At 37.9% G+C, this 16,787-nt stretch overlaps 1 protein-coding gene across 4 annotated transcripts in view; it reads left to right on the top strand.

Moving 5' to 3' along the window:
* Nucleotides 1-16,787, top strand: part of GRM7 (glutamate metabotropic receptor 7) — a 469,276-nt gene that overhangs the window by 404,794 nt on the left and 47,695 nt on the right. The gene's annotated exons all lie outside the window — the stretch shown is intronic.

The raw sequence follows: 16,787 nt of genomic DNA, 5'->3' as shown, positions 1-16,787 counted from the left end.
AGTTATATTCTTGCACATAGGGGGCAGTAGTATAGTAGTTATATTCTTGTACATAGGGGCAGTATTATAGTAGTTATATTCTTGTACATAGGGGGCAGTAGTATAGTAGTTATATTCTTGTACATAGGGGCAGTATTGTAGTAGTTATATTCTTGTACATAGGAGAAGTATTATAGTAGTTATATTCTTGTACATAGGGTGCAGTATTATAGTAGTTATATTCTTGAACATAGGGGCAGTATTATAGTAGTTATATTCTTGTACATAGGGGGCATTATTATAGTAGTTATATTCTTGTACATAGGGGGCACTATTATAGTAGTTATATTCTTGTACATAGGGGGCAGTATTATAGTAGTTATATTCTTGTACATAGGAACAGTATTATAGTAGTTATATTCAACATAGGGAGCAGTATTATAGTAGTTATATTCTTGTACATAGGGGCAGTATTATAGTAGTTATATTATTGTACATAGGAGCAGTATTATAGTAGTTATATTCTTGTACATAGGGGCAGTATTATAGTAGTTATATTCTTGTACTTAGGGAGCAGTATTATAGTAGTTATATTCTTGTACATAGGAGCAGTATTATAGTAGTTATATTCTTGTACATAGGGGGCAGTATTATAGTAGTTATATTCATGTACATAGGGGCAGTATTATAGTAGTTATATTCTTGTACATAGGGGGCAGTAGTATAGTAGTTATATTCTTGTACATAGGGACAGTATTATAGTAGTTATATTCTTGTACATAAGGACAGTATTATAGTAGTTATATTCTTGTACATAGGAGCAGTATTATAGTAGTTATATTCTTGTACATAGGGACAGTATTATAGTAGTTATATTCTTGTACATAGGGAGCAGTATTATAGTAGTTATATTCTTGAACATAGGGGCAGTATTATAGTAGTTATATTCTTGTACATAGGGGGCAGTATTATAGTAAAATTCTTGTACATAGGGGGCAGTATTATAGTAGTTATATTCTTGTACATAGGAGCAGTATTATAGTAGTTATATTCTTGTACATAGGGGGCAGTATTATAGTAGTTATATTCTTCTACATAGGGGCAGTATTATAGTAGTTATATTCTTGTACATAGGAGCAGTATTATAGTAGTTATATTCTTGTACATAGGGGGCAGTAGTATAGTAGTTATATTCTTGTACATAGAGAGCAGTATTATAGTAGTTATATTCTTGTACATACTGGGCAGTATTATAGTAGTTATATTCTTATACATAGGAGCAGTATTATAGTAGTTATATTCTTGTACATAGGGGGCAGTATTATAGTAGTTATATACTTGTACATAGGTGACAGTATTATAGTATTTATATTCTTGTACTTAGGGAGCAGTTTTATAGTAGTTATATTCTTGTACTTAGGGAGCAGTATTATAGTAGTTATATTCTTGTACATAGGAGCAGTATTATAGTAGTTATATTCTTGTACATAGGAGCAGTATTATAGTAGTTTTTTTCTTGTACATAGGGGGCAGTATTATAGTAGTTATATTCTTGTACATAGGGGGCAGTATTATAGTAGTTATATTCTTGTACATAGGAGCAGTATTATAGTAGTTATATTCTTATACATAGGAGCAGTATTATAGTAGTTATATTTTTGTACATAGGAGCAGTATTATAGTAGTTATATTCTTGTACATAGGGGGCAGTATTATAGTAGTTATATTCATGTACATAGGGGCAGTATTATAGTAGTTATATTCTTGTACATAGGGGGCAGTAGTATAGTAGTTATATTCTTGTACATAGGGGCAGTATTATAGTAGTTATATTCTTGTACATAGGAGCAGTATTATAGTAGTTATATTCTTGTACATAGGGGGCAGTATTATAGTAGTTATATTCTTGAACATAGGGGCAGTATTATAGTAGTTATATTCTTGTACATAGGGGGCAGTATTATAGTAGTTATATTCTTGAACATAGGGGCAGTATTATAGTAGTTATATTCTTGTACATAGGGGGCAGTATTATAGTAGTTATATTCTTGTACATAGGGGGCACTATTATAGTAGTTATATTCTTGTACATAGGGGGCAGTATTATAGTAGTTATATTCTTGTACATAGGAGCAGTATTATAGTAGTTATATTCTTGTACATAGGAGCAGTATTATAGTAGTTATATTCTTGTACATAGGGGGCAGTATTATAGTATTTATATTCTTGTACATAGGGACAGTATTATAGTAGTTATATTCTTGTACATAGGGGGCAGTATTATAGTATTTATATTCTTGTACATAGGGAGCAGTATTATAGTAGTTATATTCTTGTACATAGGGAGCAGTATTATAGTAGTTATATTCTTGTACATAGGAGCAGTATTATAGTAGTTATATTCTTGTACATAGGAGCAGTATTATAGTAGTTATATTCTTGTACATAGGAGCAGTATTATAGTAGTTATATTCTTGTACATAGGGGGCAGTAGTATAGTAGTTATATTCTTGTACATAGGGGGCAGTATTATAGTAGTTATATTCTTGTACATATGGGGCAGTATTATAGTAGTTATATTCTTGTACATAGGGGGCAGTATTATAGTAGTTATATTCTTGTACATAGGAACAGTATTATAGTAGTTATATTCTTGTACATAGGAGCAGTATTATAGTAGTTATATTCTTGTACATAGGAGCAGTATTATAGTAGTTATATTCTTGTACATAGGGACAGTATTATAGTAGTTATATTCTTGTACATAGGGGGCAGTATTATAGTAGTTATATTCTTGTACATAGAAGCAGTATTATAGTAGATATATTCTTGTACATAGGAGCAGTATTATAGTAGTTATATTCTTGTACATAAGGGGCAATATTATAGTAGGTATATTCTTGTACATAGGAGCAGTATTATAGTAGTTATATTCTTGTACATAGGAGCAGTATTATAGTAGTTATATTCTTGTACATAGGGGGCAGAATTATAGTAGTTATATTCTTGTACATAGGAGCAGTATTATAGTAGTTGTATTCTTGTACATAGGGAGCAGTATTATAGTAGTTATATTCTTGTACATAGGGAGCAGTATTATAGTAGTTATATTCTTGAACATAGGGGCAGTATTATAGTAGTTATATTCTTGTACATAGGGGGCAGTAGTATAGTAGTTATATTCATGTACATAGGGGCAGTATTATAGTAGTTATATTCTTGTACATAGGGGGCAGTAGTATAGTAGTTATATTCTTGTACATAAGGGCAGTATTATAGTAGTTATATTCTTGTACATAGGAGCAGTATTATAGTAGTTATATTCTTGTACATAGGGGGCAGTATTATAGTAGTTATATTCTTGAACATAGGGGCAGTATTATAGTAGTTATATTCTTGTACATAGGGGGCAGTATTATAGTAGTTATATTCTTGAACATAGGGGCAGTATTATAGTAGTTATATTCTTGTACATAGGGGGCAGTATTATAGTAGTTATATTCTTGTACATAGGGGGCACTATTATAGTAGTTATATTCTTGTACATAGGGGGCAGTATTATAGTAGTTATATTCTTGTACATAGGAGCAGTATTATAGTAGTTATATTCTACATAGGGAGCAGTATTATAGTAGTTATATTCTTGTACATAGGGGCAGTATTATAGTAGTTATATTATTGTACATAGGAGCAGTATTATAGTAGTTATATTCTTGTACATAGGGGCAGTATTATAGTAGTTATATTCTTGTACATAGGAGCAGTATTATAGTAGTTATATTCTTGTACATAGGGGGCAGTATTATAGTAGTTATATTCTTGTACATAGGGGCAGTATTATAGTATTTATATTCTTGTACATAGTGGGGCAGTATTATAGTAGTTATATGCTACATAGGGAGCAGTATTATAGTAGTTATATTCTTGTACATAGGGGGCAGTATTATAGTAGTTATATTCTTGTAGATAGGGGGCAGTATTATAGTAGTTATATTCTTGTACATAGGAGCAGTATTATAGTAGATATATTCTTGTACATAGGGAGCAGTATTATAGTAGTTATATTCTTGTACATAGGGGGCAGTAGTATAGTAGTTATATTCTTGTACATAGGGGCAGTATTATAGTAGTTATATACTTGTACATAGGAGCAGTATTATAGTAGTTGTATTCTTGTACATAGGGAGCAGTATTATAGTAGTTATATTCTTGTACATAGGGAGCAGTATTATAGTAGTTATATTCTTGAACATAGGGGCAGTATTATAGTAGTTATATTCTTGTACATAGGGGGCAGTAGTATAGTAGTTATATTCTTGTACATAGGGGCAGTATTATAGTAGTTATATTCTTGTACATAGGGGGCAGTAGTATAGTAGTTATATTCTTGTACATAGGGGCAGTATTATAGTAGTTATATTCTTGTACATAGGAGCAGTATTATAGTAGTTATATTCTTGTACATAGGGGGCAGTATTATAGTAGTTATATTCTTGAACATAGGGGCAGTATTATAGTAGTTATATTCTTGTACATAGGGGGCAGTATTATAGTAGTTATATTCTTGAACATAGGGGCAGTATTATAGTAGTTATATTCTTGTACATAGGGGGCAGTATTATAGTAGTTATATTCTTGTACATAGGGGGCACTATTATAGTAGTTATATTCTTGTACATAGGGGACAGTATTATAGTAGTTATATTCTTGTACATAGGAGCAGTATTATAGTAGTTATATTCTACATAGGGAGCAGTATTATAGTAGTTATATTATTGTACATAGGAGCAGTATTATAGTAGTTATATTCTTGTACATAGGGGGCAGTATTATAGTAGTTATATTCTTGTACATAGGAGCAGTATTATAGTAGTTATATTCTTGTACATAGGGGGCAGTATTATAGTAGTTATATTCTTGTACATAGGGGCAGTATTATAGTATTTATATTCTTGTACATAGGGGGGCAGTATTATAGTAGTTATATTCTACATAGGGAGCAGTATTATAGTAGTTATATTCTTGTACATAGGGGGCAGTATTATAGTAGTTATATTCTTGTACATAGGGGGCAGTATTATAGTAGTTATATTCTTGTACATAGGAGCAGTATTATAGTAGATATATTCTTGTACATAGGGAGCAGTATTATAGTAGTTATATTCTTGTACATAGGAGCAGTATTATAGTAGTTATATTCTTGTACATAGGGGCAGTATTATAGTAGTTATATTCTTGTACATAGGAGCAGTATTATAGTAGTTATATTGTACATGGGGGCAGTATTATAGTAGTTATATTCTTGTACATATGGGACAGTATTATAGTAGTTATATTCTTGTACATAGGAGCAGTATTATAGTAGTTATATTCTTGTACATAGTGGGCAGTATTATAGTAGTTATATTCTTGTACATAGGGGACAGTATTATAGTAGTTATATTCTTGTACATAGGAGCAGTATTATAGTAGTTATATTCTTGTACATAGGAGCAGTATTATAGTAGTTATATTCTTGTACATAGGGGCCAGTATTATAGTAGTTATATTCTTGTACATAGGGGGCACTATTATAGTAGTTATATTCTTGTACATAGGAGCAGTATTATAGTAGTTATATTCTACATAGGGAGCAGTATTATAGTAGTTATATTCTTGTACATAGGGGCAGTATTATAGTAGTTATATTATTGTACATAGGAGCAGTATTATAGTAGTTATATTCTTGTACATAGGAGCAGTATTATAGTAGTTATATTCTTGTACATAGGGGGCAGTATTATAGTAGTTATATTCTTGTACATAGGGGCAGTATTATAGTATTTATATTCTTGTACATAGGGGGGCAGTATTATAATAGTTATATTCTACATAGGGAGCAGTATTATAGTAGTTATATTCTTGTACATAGGGGGCAGTATTATAGTAGTTATATTCTTGTACATAGGGGGCAGTATTATAGTAGTTATATTCTTGTACATAGGAACAGTATTATAGTAGATATATTCTTGTACATAGGGAGCAGTATTATAGTAGTTATATTCTTGTACATAGGGGGCAGTAGTATAGTAGTTATATTCTTGTACATAGTGGCAGTATTATAGTAGTTATATTCTTGTACATAGGAGCAGTATTATAGTAGTTATATTCTTGTACATAGGGGCAGTATTATAGTAGTTATATTCTTGTACATAGGAGCAGTATTATAGTAGTTGTATTCTTGTACATAGGGAGCAGTATTATAGTAGTTATATTCTTGTACATAGGGAGCAGTATTATAGTAGTTATATTCTTGAACATAGGGGCAGTATTATAGTAGTTATATTCTTGTACATAGGGGCAGTATTATAGTAGTTATATTCTTGTACATAGGGGGCAGTAGTATAGTAGTTATATTCTTGTACATAGGCGCAGTATTATAGTAGTTATATTCTTGTACATAGGAGCAGTATTATAGTAGTTATATTCTTGTACATAGGGGGCAGTATTATAGTAGTTATATTCTTGAACATAGGGGCAGTATTATAGTAGTTATATTCTTGTACATAGGGGGCAGTATTATAGTAGTTATATTCTTGAACATAGGGGCAGTATTATAGTAGTTATATTCTTGTACATAGGGGGCAGTATTATAGTAGTTATATTCTTGTACATAGGGGGCAGTATTATAGTAGTTATATTCTTGTACATAGGGGGCACTATTATAGTAGTTATATTCTTGTACATAGGGGGCAGTATTATAGTAGTTATATTCTTGTACATAGGAGCAGTATTATAGTAGTTATATTCTACATAGGGAGCAGTGTTATAGTAGTTATATTCTTGTACATAGGGGCAGTATTATAGTAGTTATATTATTGTACATAGGAGCAGTATTATAGTAGTTATATTCTTGTACATAGGGGCAGTATTATAGTAGTTATATTCTTGTACATAGGAGCAGTATTATAGTAGTTATATTCTTGTACATAGGGGGCAGTATTATAGTAGTTATATTCTTGTACATAGGGGCAGTATTATAGTATTTATATTCTTGTACATAGGGGGGCAGTATTATAATAGTTATATTCTACATAGGGAGCAGTATTATAGTAGTTATATTCTTGTACATAGGGGGCAGTATTATAGTAGTTATATTCTTGTACATAGGGGGCAGTATTATAGTAGTTATATTCTTGTACATAGGAACAGTATTATAGTAGATATATTCTTGTACATAGGGAGCAGTATTATAGTAGTTATATTCTTGTACATAGGGGGCAGTAGTATAGTAGTTATATTCTTGTACATAGTGGCAGTATTATAGTAGTTATATTCTTGTACATAGGAGCAGTATTATAGTAGTTATATTCTTGTACATAGGGGCAGTATTATAGTAGTTATATTCTTGTACATAGGAGCAGTATTATAGTAGTTGTATTCTTGTACATAGGGAGCAGTATTATAGTAGTTATATTCTTGTACATAGGGAGCAGTATTATAGTAGTTATATTCTTGAACATAGGGGCAGTATTATAGTAGTTATATTCTTGTACATAGGGGCAGTATTATAGTAGTTATATTCTTGTACATAGGGGCAGTAGTATAGTAGTTATATTCTTGTACATAGGGGCAGTATTATAGTAGTTATATTCTTGTACATAGGAGCAGTATTATAGTAGTTATATTCTTGTACATAGGGGGCAGTATTATAGTAGTTATATTCTTGAACATAGGGGCAGTATTATAGTAGTTATATTCTTGTACATAGGGGGCAGTATTATAGTAGTTATATTCTTGAACATAGGGGCAGTATTATAGTAGTTATATTCTTGTACATAGGGGGCAGTATTATAGTAGTTATATTCTTGTACATAGGGGGCACTATTATAGTAGTTATATTCTTGTACATAGGGGGCAGTATTATAGTAGTTATATTCTTGTACATAGGAGCAGTATTATAGTAGTTATATTCTACATAGGGAGCAGTATTATAGTAGTTATATTATTGTACATAGGAGCAGTATTATAGTAGTTATATTCTTGTACATAGGGGGCAGTATTATAGTAGTTATATTCTTGTACATAGGAGCAGTATTATAGTAGTTATATTCTTGTACATAGGGGGCAGTATTATAGTAGTTATATTCTTGTACATAGGGGCAGTATTATAGTATTTATATTCTTGTACATAGGGGGGCAGTATTATAGTAGTTATATTCTACATAGGGAGCAGTATTATACTAGTTATATTCTTGTACATAGGGGGCAGTATTATAGTAGTTATATTCTTGTACATAGGGGGCAGTATTATAGTAGTTATATTTTTGTACATAGGAGCAGTATTATAGTAGATATATTCTTGTACATAGGGAGCAGTATTATAGTAGTTATATTCTTGTACATATGGGGCAGTATTATAGTAGTTATATTCTTGTACATAGGAGCAGTATTATAGTAGTAATATTGTACATGGGGGCAGTATTATAGTAGTTATATTCTTGTACATAGGAGCAGTATTATAGTAGTTATATTCTTGTACATAGGGGGCAGTATTATAGTAGTTATATTCTTGTACATAGGGGCAGTATTATAGTAGTTATATTCTTGTACATAGGAGCAGTATTATAGTAGTTATATTCTTGTACATAGGGGACAGTATTATAGTAGTTATATTCTTGTACATAGGAGCAGTATTATAGTAGTTATATTCTTGTACATAGGAGCAGTATTATAGTAGTCATATTCTTGTACATAGGGGGCAGTATTATAGTAGTTATATTCTTGTACATAGGGCGCAGTATTATAGTATTTACATTCTTGTACATACGGAGCAGTATTATAGTAGTTATATTCTTGTACATAGGGGGTAGTATTATAGTAGTTATATTCTTGTACATAGGAGCAGTATTATTGTAGTTATATTCTTGTACATAGGGGGCAGTATTATAGTATTTTTATTCTTGTACATAGGGGTCAGTATTATAGTATTTATATTTTTGTACATAGGGGCAGTATTATAGTAGCTATATTCTAGTACATAGGAGCAGTATTATAGTAGTTATATTCTTGTACATAGAGGGCAGTATTATTGTAGTTATATTCTTGTACATAGGGGGCAGTATTATAGTAGTTATATTCTTGTACATAGGGGGCAGTATTATAGTAGCTATATTCTTGTACATAGGGGGCAGTATTATAGTAGTTATATTCTTGTACATAGTGGCAGTATTATAGTAGTTATATTCTTGTACATGGGGGGCAGTATTATAGTAGCTATATTCTTGTACATAGGGAGCAGTATTATAGTAGTTATATTCTTGTACATAGGGAGCAGTATTATAGTAGTTATATTCTTGTACATAGGGGGCAGTATTATAGTAGTTATATTCTTGTACATAGGGGCAGTATTATAGTAGTTATATTATTGTACATAGGAGCAGTATTATAGTAGTTATATTCTTGTACAAAGGGGCAGTATTATAGTAGTTATATTCTTGTACATAGAGAGCAATATTATAGTAGTTATAGTCTTGTACATAGGGGCAGTATTATAGTAGTTATATTCTTGTACATAGGGGGCAGTATTATAGTAGTTATATTCTTGTACATAGGGGCAGTATTATAGTAGTTATATTCTTGTACATAGGGAGCAGTATTATAGTAGTTATATTCTTGTACATAGGGAGCAGTATTATAGTAGTTATATTCTTGTACATAGGGGGCAGTATTATAGTAGTTATATTCTTGTACATAGGGGCAGTATTATAGTAGTTATATTATTGTACATAGGAACAGTATTATAGTAGTTATATTCTTGTACATAGGGAGCAGTATTATAGTAGTTATATTCTTGTACATAGGGAGCAGTATTATAGTAGTTATATTCTTGTACATAGGGGGCAGTATTATAGTAGTTATATTCTTGTACATAGGGGCAGTATTATAGTAGTTATATTATTGTACATAGGAGCAGTATTATAGTAGTTATATTCTTGTACATAGGGGGCAGTATTATAGTAGTTATATTCTTGTACATAGGGGCAGTATTATAGTAGTTATATTCTTGTACATAGGGAGCAGTATTATAGTAGTTATATTCTTGTACATAGGGGGCAGTATTATAGTAGTTATATTCTTGTACATAGGGGCAGTATTATAGTAGTTATATTCTTGTACATAGGGAGCAGTATTATAGTAGTTATATTCTTGTACATAGGGGCAGTATTACTCCACTATTAGACTCTTTGCTCATTTCAGAGCTCATGAGATTTTTTTCTCTATGTACAGGGATAAAGTTCTGTCTGACAGGTCGGGCTCTCTAGATATTTCTCTCGGACCTGCTTTATTGCGGCTTTTTTCACTTTTACTGCAATAATCCCTCGGAGACCCTCCTCCTCCTCCTCCTCCTCCTCATCCTCCTTCTTTCTCTTATACTTTTACTGTAGGGGGGTTAGTTCTTTGCTATTTAGTGGTAGCCGAGTGTTTCTGTATTTTTCTTTTTCTTCACCACAGAGTTTGGAAAAGTAGAAGATGAAAGAAAAGTCAATGTGTTTTGTTACTTTCTATCCTTTTATCGGAATATCTGGTCAGTTGTAAAGGATCAGGCACGGTCAGAACTAGAGAAAATAAAATCAATCATCTGTTCTTCTTTGTGGAGTGAGAGGCTGAGAGCAGCTTACAGATTGCATTTAATTGAACTGCGGTATAATGTGAGATGACCGTGCGCCGTCCTGATACCGGGCAGAGAGATGCTGAAGGGCGAAGTGAGATCTGGATAAGCTGCGCTTTCTATAAGTCAGAGAGGTGGAAACAACATGGAGAAAGAAAGCTTAGGATTGTGGCGAAATCCCAGAATCACATCACGTAATGACTCCGGAGCTGGATAACCATCCACTGCTTTCTGTTACATGGGGCCAGGGCCGTTCTGATGACTTTATAGAATACAGACGTCAATTTACTGGATGCAATGGTGATGAGGATCCGGGGGCACAGAATCGTGGCGGGCATTACTTTCTTCCGAGTCTTGGATGAGACTCACACATTCAAGTCTACGGGTGCGTAAAAATAATCGGATCCCCCATGAAACATCCACGCGGCATCACATTTGTATGGATACATTTCTGTTTTATTTGTATTTGATCATGAACATGTTTTAGTGACGATGTATAAAAAACTGATCGCACACGGATGTCACACAGACGTAACAACCGGACGCACGGATGGAAATTGAATGAAAGTTAGAAAAAAAATCATCCTTGTTTTCTGGATTAAACTTAGATGATTTCTCATACACTCGACTGCGGCGGCCTTGATCTCATGGCTGCGTTTGGCCTTCGACTCTGTTTTGTTCTAAGTGTTGGTCTTGGTCTCTGTCTTGAGATATAGTGATAACCTCAGCACACCAAATGATATAAAAGGTACTTTTATTAGCAGTCCACAGAAAAGACGTTTCGGTCAACACGACCTTCATCAGTGTACTGCATGTAAACAGAAATATACAGAAATAGAGACATTACAATAATTGTAAAATTACAATTAATATATGTTAGACATATATAAAGAGAAGAGGTCTATGTGTCTATGTAACCTTTATCCAGCAAATAAAACAAGAAGAACGGAGCAACCTACCAAATTACTGGGATGGGAGCAGGAAAAAGGAAGGAGATGGGACCCAATACTGGGGATCCTATGGAGAGAGTGCATGTTATAAAGTTATGTGGAGCTGGAATAGGGTGAGGGCTATAAGAGAGCTAAACATACCGTATTTGTAAAGAGCCTGGAGTTAAGTGCTGCCTGGATCGCGGTATCCACCGCTGGATATTTGCAGGGTGTACGTATAGAGGGACTGTCTATAAGTATGGGTGAAGGGGAGGAGGGTTTAGCTGTCAGCCAATGAGAGGAGTGGATGTGCCGGTGAATCGCGCTACTAGCGGTGACGTCACAGGAAGTGACGCGAAACGGGGAGGTGCCGGCTTCTGATTGGTCCGGTGCCGCGCTTGCGCACATGCGTGCGTGTCAGTCGGCGTGCAGGTGCGTTCCAGGGACCAGGAAGTGGTTTCTGTATTGGAGTATGTGATACACTGCCGGAAAAAAGAAGCAGGAAGCGTTTTCACCATCGGGAGAGGGGGTAGTAGAGAGCAGGAGAGGTATGGGAGGACGAGGGTGGGTATGGATCCATGATCTGTAACATGAAATAAATTATCAGTTGAAGTTACATGGTACAACACAGTCAAAAGCACATCACAATATTGTTATGATATCCTGTAATAGGTAGGTATGTATCAATCATGATCCTCATGATGAATACCAAATAAAGATTCAATATTAACCCATTCGAGAGTAAGAGGAGTATCCACACAATGTGTCCCAATTACGATTTCAAGTCATAGAGCAGATCAGACCACCCCGCCGTGGGGGTAATCGAATCCAAACCCTCAAACAGAGAGAGGCATTTTGGATTCATGAACTGCAGTCCCTTCATCCCAAAGGGCTCAACAAGGATTATGATCTCCATTCATTCATTTAAATTCACCTGATCCTAAATTGCTCAAATAGGGACCTTAGCTTATATGAGTATATCCCTCCTACTCCATAATGGGTCAATATCTAATCTTGATTTTGTCTTTTATCAGTAGGATCATGATTGACGCATACTCACCTAGTATATGGTAATTTGACCACACTAGGATTATTATCTTCACTCATTGATATAAATTCACCAGATCCTATATTGCTCAAGCAGGGACTTTTAGCTTATGTGTGGATACTCCTCTTACTCTCGAATGGGTTAATATTGAATCTTTATTTGGTATTCATCATGAGGATCATGATTGATACATACCTACCTATTACAGGATATCATAACAATATTGTGATGTGCTTTTGACTGTGTTGTACCATGTAACTTCAACTGATAATTTATTTCATGTTACAGATCATGGATCCATACCCACCCTCGTCCTCCCATACCTCTCCTGCTCTCTACTACCCCCTCTCCCGATGGTGAAAACGCTTCCTGCTTCTTTTTTCCGGCAGTGTATCACATACTCCAATACAGAAACCACTTCCTGGTCCCTGGAACGCACCTGCACGCCGACTGACACGCACGCATGTGCGCAAGCGCGGCACCGGACCAATCAGAAGCCGGCACCTCCCCGTTTCGCGTCACTTCCTGTGACGTCACCGCTAGTAGCGCGATTCACCGGCACATCCACTCCTCTCATTGGCTGACAGCTAAACCCTCCTCCCCTTCACCCATACTTATAGACAATCCCTCTATACGTACACCCTGCAAATATCCAGCGGTGGATACCGCGATCCAGGCAGCACTTAACTCCAGGCTCTTTACAAATACGGTATGTTTAGCTCTCTTATAGCCCTCACCCTATTCCAGCTCCACATAACTTTATAACATGCACTCTCTCCATAGGATCCCCAGTATTGGGTCCCATCTCCTTCCTTTTTCCTGCTCCCATCCCAGTAATTTGGTAGGTTGCTCCGTTCTTCTTGTTTTATTTGCTGGATAAAGGTTACATAGACACATAGACCTCTTCTCTTTATATATGTCTAACATATATTAATTGTAATTTTACAATTATTGTAATGTCTCTATTTCTGTATATTTCTGTTTACATGCAGTACACTGATGAAGGTCGTGTTGACCGAAACGTCTTTTCTGTGGACTGCTAATAAAAGTACCTTTTATATCATTTGGTGTGCTGAGGTTATCACTATATCTCAAGGCTTTGGACCCAACTCAAGCACCCAGGTCCAGTAGTGCTGCGTTTTTTCTTATTGGTCTCTGTCTTGGTCTTAATCTCAATCTAGGTCTCCGTCTCAGATTGGTCTCATTCTCTGTCTTGCTCTCGGTCTTGCTCTCTGTCTTAGTCTTGCTCCTTGTCTGGCTCTCACTCTCTTTCTCGCTCTATGTCTCGCTTTATCTAGCGCTCTGTCTTGCTCTCACTCTCTTTCTCGCTCTATATCTCGCTTTATCTTGCTCTCTGTCTTAGTCTTGCTCCTTGTCTGGCTCTCACTCTCTTTCTCGCTCTATGTCTCGCTTTATCTAGCGCTCTGTCTTGCTCTCACTCTTTCTCGCTCTATATCTCGCTTTATCTTGCTCTCTGTCTTAGTCTTGCTCCTTGTCTTGCTCTCACTCTCTTTCTCGCTCTATGTCTCACTTTATCTTGCTCTCTGTCTTAGTCTTGCTCCTTGTCTTGCTTTCACTCTCTTTCTCGCTCTTTGTCTTTCTTTATCTAGCGCTCTGTCTTGCTCTCGGTCTCTTTCTCAGTCTCGTGCTTTCTCTCTTTCTTCATTTTGGCCTCGCTCTCCATCTCAGTCTTGCTCTTCATCTTGCTCTTGGTCTTAGTATTTGTCTAGCCTTTTGACTCTGCCTTGGTCTTGGCCTTGGTCATAGTCTAGGATTCGGCCTTCGTATTGGACTGGGTTTTTGCCTTGGTCTCAGTCTTGGACTTGTTATCGATCTTTGCTCTCAGGCTTGGACTCAACCCTGGCATTGGTCTCTGCTTTGGACTCTGCTTTGGTCTCGGTCTCTGTCTTAGGCCATGGCTCCACTATCAGTATTCGGTCAGTATTTTTTCTCAGGAGTGGGAGCCAAAACCAGGAGTGGGTGATAAATGCAGAATTGGTGACTTGTTTCTATTATACCTTTTCTCTGATTGTTCCTCACCTGGTTTTGTCTCCCACTCCTGAGAAAAAATACTGACCATATACTGACCAAATACTGATAGTGGGGCCGTGGCCTTAGACTCGGCTTTCGTCTTGGCCTGGCTCTTTGCCTTGAATTCGGTCTCGAGCTCAGCTTTCTTCTCTGTGTTATTCTCAGCCTTGGCATTGGTCTCAGCTTTAGACTCGGCCTTGGTCTTTTCCTTGGTCTTGGACTTAGTCTCTGCCTTGGTGGCATCTTAGTTCCAGTGACTTCGTACATTGTGACTGATCAGTACGTGCCCTCAGTGGCGTCTTATACCGGTTTCTGCTGCAGATTGTAACCAGCCGTTGACGCTGTACTCTCCATTCTTTTTGTGGATTTGTCAGTGCTGCTCCTTGTAGGTGTCACTCCATTGTTTGATGTTTTTCACTTTATATTATTTGGCCTCTCATTAAATAAAATGTGTGAAAATCCAAAATGCATCAGTCACCTCATTAGGACCCGAGGAACATAAAACCCAGATTCTCTGATTTATGCACCGGATGCGGCAGAGCTTTGTGTGTCAGATGTAGCAGAGACAGATTGATCTACAATGATGAGTTTAAAAATGAAAGTGTTCTAGAATCCGACATGTAGCAGGGATGAGGTTTGTCAGGCGCATGAGGTGTCATGGTTGTCAGTTACTGCAACACTGAATGCAAAGATAAAGTGGAAGAGTTAAACATGATGGATGTAGCAGAGCTGAGCCGTCCCATGAGTTCATCATTTGTAGTCCTGTGGAGAAGACACTCGCTTCTGTTGATTTCTCTGGTCATGCAGGGTTTCAGTGCTGAACTCAACACAACCATGGTCTTCTGTGGTAACGTCTGTCCCATGTGACTGGCCGCTATAGACTCTCATAATGTAATAGTGTTTATGTTACATATTTATGAAATGTGTCTCTATATGTTATACAGCGTGTGTCTGTGCCCCAGTCTAGGCTCCTCTGCCCCAGTCTCTGCTCCTCTGCCCCAGTCTCTGCTCCTCTGCCCCAGTCTCTGCTCCTCTGCCCCAGTCTCGGCTCCTCTGCCCCAGTCTCTGCACTTCTGCGCCAGTCTCGGCTCCTCTGCGCCAGTCTCGGCTCCTCTGCGCCAGTCTCGGCTCCTCTGTGCCAGTCCCTTGTTCTCAGCGCCAGGCTTGGCTCCTCTGCGCCAGGCTCCTCTCCTCTGCGCCAGGCTCGGTTCCTCCGCCCCAGTCTCGGCTCCTCCGCCCCAGCCTCGGCTCCTCCGCCCCAGCCTCGGCTCCTCCGCCCCAGTCTCGGCTCCTCCGCCCCAGTCTCGGCTCCTCCGCGCCAGTCTCGGCTCCTCCGCGCCAGTCTCGGCTCCTCCGCGCCAGTCTCGGCTCCTCCGCGCCAGGCTCGGCTCCTCTGCGCCAGGCTCGGCTCCTCCGCGCCAGGCTCGGCTCCTCCGCGCCAGGCTTGGCTCCTCTGCGCCAGTCTCTTGTCCTCTGCGCCAGTCTCTTGTCCTCTGCGCCAGTCTCTTGTCCTCTGCGCCAGTCTCTTGTCCTCTGCGCCAGTCTCTTGTCCTCTCCGCCAGTCTCTTGTCCTCTCCGCCCCAGTCTCGGCTCCTCCGCCCCAGTCTCGGCTCCTCCGCCCCAGTCTCGGCTCCTCCGCCCCAGTCTCGGCTCCTCCGCCCCAGTCTCTGCTCCTCTGCCCCAGTCTCTGCTCCTCTGCCCCAGTCTCTGCTCCTCCGCCCCAGTCTCTGCTCCTCCGCCCCAGTCTCTGCTCCTCCGCCCCAGTCTCTGCTCCTCCGCCCCAGTCTCTGCTCCTCCGCCCCAGCCTCGGGTCCCCTGCGCCAGTCTCGGCTCCTCTATGCCAGTCCCTTGTCCTCTCCGCCAGGCTTGGCTCCTCTGCACCAGGCTCGGCTCCTCCTCCCCAGTCTCTGCTCCTCCGCCCCAGTCTCTGCTCCTCCGCCCCAGTCTCTGCTCCTCCGCCCCAGTCTCGGCTCCTCTGGATCCAGGCCCTTGTTCTCTGCGGCAGCCTCGGGTCCTCTCCGCCAGTCTCTTGTCCTCTCCGCCAGTCTCTTGTCCTCTCCGCCCCAGTCTTGGCTCCTCCGCCCCAGTCTCGGCTCCTCCGCCCCAGTCTCTGCTCCTCTGCCCCAGTCTCTGCTCCTCCGCCCCAATC

Source organism: Phyllobates terribilis, unplaced genomic scaffold, assembly GCF_046119375.1.
Source record: "Phyllobates terribilis strain yellow unplaced genomic scaffold, ASM4611937v1 Scaffold_8__6_contigs__length_399053987, whole genome shotgun sequence".
Taxonomy (NCBI): domain Eukaryota; kingdom Metazoa; phylum Chordata; class Amphibia; order Anura; family Dendrobatidae; genus Phyllobates; species Phyllobates terribilis.
The sequence above is the reverse complement of the archived record's forward strand: the minus strand, read 5'-3'. Positions and strand labels throughout refer to the sequence as shown.